A 6,111-nucleotide genomic window follows, 5' to 3' on the forward strand; every position below is an offset into this window, starting at 1 on the left:
GAATGACTTCCTCCGGAATGCCCTTTTCATTTAGGATCCGGCGTTCAACCGCCATGCCGTCAAAACGTAGCCGCGGTAAGTCTTGGAACAGACAGGGCCCCTGCTGCCGCAGGTCCTGTCTGAGCGGCAGAGGCCATGGGTCCTCTGATATAATTTCTTGAAGTTCTGGGTACCAAGCTCTTCTTGGCCAATCCGGAACCACGAGTATCGTTCTTACTCCTCGCCTTCCTATTATTCTCAGTACCTTTTGTATGAGAGGCAGAGGGAGGAACACATAAACCGACTGGTACACCCACGGTGTTACCAGAGCGTCCACAGCTATCGCCTGAGGGTCCTTTGACCTGGCGCAATATCTTTTATAGCTTTTTGTTGAGGCGGGACGCCATCATGTCCACCTGTGGCCTTTCCCAATGGTGTACAATCCTTTGGAAGACTTCTGGATGAAATCCCCACTCTCCCGGGTGGAGGTCGTGTCCGCTGAGAAGATCTGCTTCCCAGTCGTCCACTCCGGGAATGAACACTGCTGACAGTGTTAACACATGATTTTCCGCCCATCGGAGAATCCTTGTGGCTTCTGCCATCGCCATCCTGCTTCTTGTGCCGCCCCGTTGGTTTACATGGGCGACTGCCGTTATGTTGTCTGATTGGATCAGTACCGGCTGGTTTTGAAGCAGAGGCCTTGCCTGACTCAGGGCATTGTAAATGGCCCTCAGTTCCAGAATATTTATGTGTAGGGAAGTCACTTGACTTGACCAAAGTCCCTGGAAGTTTTTTCCCTGCGTGACTGCCCCCCAGCCTCAAAGGCTGGCATCCATGGTCACTAGGACCTAGTCCTGTATGCCGAACCTGCGGCCCTCTTGCATGGAACCTGCCGAATGGGATTGCTTCGTAGGAAGCTACCATTTTTTCCCAGGACTCGCGTGCAATGATGCACCGATACCTGTTTTTGCTTCAGGAGGTCTCTGACTAGAGATGACAGTTCCTTGGCTTTCTCCTCCGGGAGAAACACTTATTTCTGTTCTGTGTCCAGAACCATCCCCAGGAACAGTAGACGTGTCGTAGGAACCAGCTGTGACTTTGGACTGTTTAGAATCCAACCGTGCTGTTGTAGCACTTTCCAAAATAGTGCTACCCCGACTAGCAACTGCTCCTTGGACCTTGCCCTTATAAGGATATTGTCCAAGTACGGGATAATTAAAACTCCCTTTTTTCGAAGGAGTATCATCATTTTGGCCATTACCTTGGTAAACACCCTCGGTGCCATGTACAGTCCAAACGGCAGTGTCTGGACTTGGTAATGGTAATCCTGTACCACAAATCTGAGGTACTCCTGGCGAGGATGGTAAATGGGGACATGCAGGTAAGCATCCTTGATGTCCCGGGATCCCATGTAATCCCCCTCGTCCAGGCTTGCAATAACCGCCCTGAGCGATTCCATCTTGAACTTTAATTTTTTTATGTATTTGTTCAAGGATTTTAAATATAAAATGGGTCACACCGAACCATGCGGTTTCGGTACTCCAAACCGTGTGGAATAGTAACCCCGTCCTTGTTGAAGTAGGGGCACCTTGAGTATTACCTGCTGGAAATACAGCTTATTAATTGCCTCTAGCGCAGCCTCCCTGCCTGAGGGAGTTGTCGGCAAGGCATATTTGAGGAAACGGCGGGGGGGAGACATCTCGAATTCCAGCTTGTACCCCTGAAATACTACTTGAATGAAACAGGGATCCACCTGTGAGCGAGCCCACTGATCGCTGAAATTTTTTTGAGACGGCCCCCCACCGTACCTGGCTACACCTGTGGAGCCCCCGCGTCATGCTGTGGACTCAGAGGAAGCGAGAGAAGAATTTTGATTCTGGGAACAGGCTGACTGGTGCAGCTTTTTCCCTCTCCCCATGTCTCTGTACAGAAAGGAAGCGCCTTTGACCCGCTTGCTTTTCTGAAGCCGAAAGGACTGTACCTGATAATACAGTGCTTTCTTAGTCTGTGAGGAAACCTGAGGTAATGGATACGAGGTCCCAGAGACCATCCCCAAATAATTCCTCACCATTATAAGGCAGAGTCTCTATGCGCCTTTTAAAGTCAGCATCACCTGTCCAGTGACAGGTCTCTAATACCCTCCTGACAGAATGGTCATTACATTCATTTTGGATGCCAGCCGGCAAAATATCCCTCTGTGCATCCCTCATATATAAGACGACGTCTTTAATATGTTCTCATGTGTGACAGGGTCACCGACCACGCTGCAGCAGCACGATCTGCAGGTCTCAGTCTAGTACCTGAGTGTGTAAATACAGACTTCAGGATAGCCTCCTGCTTTTTATCAACAGGTACCTTCAAAGTGGCCGTTCCTAAAACGGCAGTGCCACCTTTTTTGACAACCGTGTGAGCGCCTTATCCACCCTAGGGGATATCTCCCAGCGTAACTTATCCTCTGACGGGAAAGGGTACGCCATCAGTAACTTTTAAAAATTACCAGTTTCTTATCGGGGGGAACCCACGCTTTTCACACACTTCATTCATTCATCTGATGGGGGAACAAAACACTGCTTGCTTTTTCTCCCCAAACATAAAACCCTTTTTTTTTTTTTTTTTTTTTAGTGGTACTTGGGTTAATGTCAGAAATAACACATTTTTTATTGCCGGGATTAAGTCACGGATGTTCCTAGTGGATTGTGTATATGTCTCAACCTTGTCGACACTGGAGTCAGACTCCGTGTCGACATCTGTGTCTGCCATCTGAGTGAGCGGGCGTTTTTTTGAGCCCCTGATGGCATTTGAGACGCCTGGGCAGGCGCGGACTGAGAAGCCGGCTGTCCCACAGCTGTTACGTCATCCACCCTTTTATGTAAGGAGTTGACACTGTCGGTTAATACCTTTCACCTAACCATCCACTCTGGTGTCGGCCCCACAGGGGACGACATCACATTTATCGGCATCTGCTCCGTCACCATATAAGCCTCCTCATTAAACATGTCGACACAGCTGTACCGACACACCGCACACACACAGGGAATGCTCTGACTGAGGACAGGACCCCACAAAGCCCTTTGGGGAGACAGAGAGAGAGTATGCCAGCACACACCAGAGCGCTATATAATGTGGGGATTAACACTATAACTGAGTGAAATTTACCCAATAGCTGCTTGTATATATAATATTGCGCCTAAATTTAGTGCCCCCCCTCTCTTTTTAACCCTTTGAGCCTGAAAACTACAGGGGAGAGCCTGGGGAGCTTTCTTCCAGCTGCACTGTGAAGAGAAAATGGCGCCAGTGTGTCTGAGGGAGATAGCTCCGCCCCTTTTTCGCGGACTTTTCTCCCGCTTTTTTCTGGATTCTGGCAGGGGTATTTACCACATATATAGCCTCTGGGGCTATATATTGTGGTATTTTTGACAGCCAAGGTGTTAATATTGCTGCTCAGGGCGCCCCCCCCCCCCCCAGCGCCCTGCACCTTCAGTGACCGGAGTGTGAGGTGTACATGAGGAGCAATGGCGCACAGCTGCAGTGCTGTGCGCTACCTTGGTGAAGACTGATGTCTTCTGCCGCCGATTTTACGGACCTCTTCTTGCTTCTGGCTCTGTAAGGGGGACGGCGGCGCGGCTCCGGGACCGAACACCAAGGACTGGGCCTGCGGTCGATCCCTCTGGAGCTAATGGTGTCCAGTAGCCTAAGAAGCCCAATCCGGCTGCAAGCAGGCGAGTTCGCTTCTTCTCCCCTTAGTCCCTCGCTGCAGTGAGCCTGTTGCCAGCAGGTCTCACTGAAAATAAAAAACCTAAATCTATACTTTCTTTCTAAGGGCTCAGGAGAGCCCCTAGTGTGCATCCAACCTCGGCCGGGCACAAAATCTAACTGAGGCTTGGAGGAGGGTCATAGTGGGAGGAGCCAGTGCACACCAGGTGACCTAAAGCTTTCTTTAGTTGTGCCCAGTCTCCTGCGGAGCCGCTATTCCCCATGGTCCTTACGGAGTTCCCAGCATCCACTAGGACTTCAGAGAAACAATCCTTACACTGCAGCGTCCTATGGGGTCATTCCAAGTTGATCGCTAGCTGCATTCGTTTGCTGTGCAGCGATCAGACAAAAACTCGGCACTTCTGCACGCGTATGCAGTGCAATGCGCACGTGCGGCTTACTATTACAACGAACGATGTAGTTTTACACAGGGTCTAGCGATGATGCTTTTCAGTCGCATAGGCAGCCGCACAGTGATTGACAGGAAGAGGGCGTTTCTGGGTGTCAACTGACCGTTTTCAGGGAGTGTTCGGAAAAACGCAGGCGTGGCTGGCTGAACGCAGGGCGTGTTCATGACGTCAAATCAGGAACTGAATGGTCTGAAGTGATCGCAAGCGCTGAGTAGGTCTGAAGCTGCTCTGAAACTGCACAAAATTTTTTTGTACCCGCTCTCTGATCCCTTCCTTCCCACTTCTGCAAAGCTAAAATACACTCCCACTGGGCGGCAGCATAGCGTTTGCACGGCTGCTAAAAACTGCTAGCGAGCGATCAACTCGGAATGACCACCAATGTCTTGCTGCCAGTCCACCTGCCCCCTCCGGCATCAACAATCCCCACTCCCTAGCCGCGCCGCAGGTGGAACAAAAGCTGCTGCGGCCACCAGCATAGATGTGTATGAAAGCGGCGCAGCGGAAGACTTTCATAGCCCTCCCTGCGCCGCATACTCTCTGAGCCCCGGAGCCTGCTCTGCGTGTGATATTCACAGAAGTGCCTCCCCACCACAGCCGCACCCAGATCCCCAGAGGCCCCGACTCCGCAACACAGCACCTGGCCTGCTGGCCTGGAAGCCCCGAGATGGTTAATGTAGCGGATAGAGAGGGTGATATCGTGGAGGGTAATGTATGGACGCTGAATCAATGTAAGGTAACAGTGCTGTGCGCCCCCCTGAAACTATAAATTTGCACCCTCACATACTTTACAAATGCACAGCGCACATAATGACCCCTGTAGTAGAGACACTTATACATGTAATGCCCCCTGTACCAGAGACGCTAACACATGTAATGCCCCCTGAACCAGTGACGCTTACACATGTCACGCCCCCCAGTACCAGTGGCGCTTACACAAGTAACACCCCTTGTAGCAGTGACAATTACACACGTAATGCCCCCTGTAGCAGTGATGTTTACACACTTAATGCTTTCTGTACCAGTGCCACTTAGACACGTAAGGCCCCCTGTACCAGTGATGCTTACACACGTAACGCCCCCTGTACCAGTGACGCTTATACACGTAACGCCCCCTGTACCAGTGATGCTTACACACGTAACACCCCCTATACCAGTGATAAAGCTGAATATTTATCTTACTTAAAACCCTTTAAGAGGTCAATGAACACAGTACGCTATTGGCGTATGGAATACCGTAAGGGTACGCACGTTGCGTAACAATCGCTTAGCCGTGGTCGAGACGCTCAAGCGTCACGTTCGCTCACGGCCAAGAGATCACAGGCAGGCACACTATTGGCTGCCGACTAACGTAATGATACGCTATTTGCGTAGCGGACGCTCGGGACCACGAGGAGATCACCAGCAGCGCAGACGCTCACAATGTTAAACCTTTATAACTATACCATAAACAATGTATTTATGCAATAAACCCTTGTGCAGTGATAAGGTGAAAATGCAACACAGTGTAAGATGGTTTACACTAAAGCTGTTAGAGCGATAGAGACGCTCCTATTACCCACTGCAATATAATGAACACACAATACCGGTCTAAGGGTCTAACGCCTTTTAAGGAAATGAATGAACGTTCAAAAAGAATGATACAATACAAGTCATACACTACCAATATAACATAGACTACCTAACCAGATAACTACACATGAAATACAATAGCAGTACAATAACGATATAAGAGAAACGAGAGAGAAAGAGAAGAGAGAGAGAGAGAGATATATGGCTCACAATAACAAGAAAAACAATATGATTGCGGAGAAAACTTACGCTCAAGGGAAACAATCGCATGCGCCTCTGGATATCCAGCTCCCGATTATCAGCAATGAGAACCGTTGAAGAGAATAGAGAGCTGGATCAGGTCGGCTTGTCCTTTTATACCCTACACATAATACTGTACAATGGTCCCTATAATCTCATT

This window comes from Pseudophryne corroboree, chromosome 2 (genome assembly GCF_028390025.1).
Source record: "Pseudophryne corroboree isolate aPseCor3 chromosome 2, aPseCor3.hap2, whole genome shotgun sequence".
Classification (NCBI taxonomy): domain Eukaryota; kingdom Metazoa; phylum Chordata; class Amphibia; order Anura; family Myobatrachidae; genus Pseudophryne; species Pseudophryne corroboree.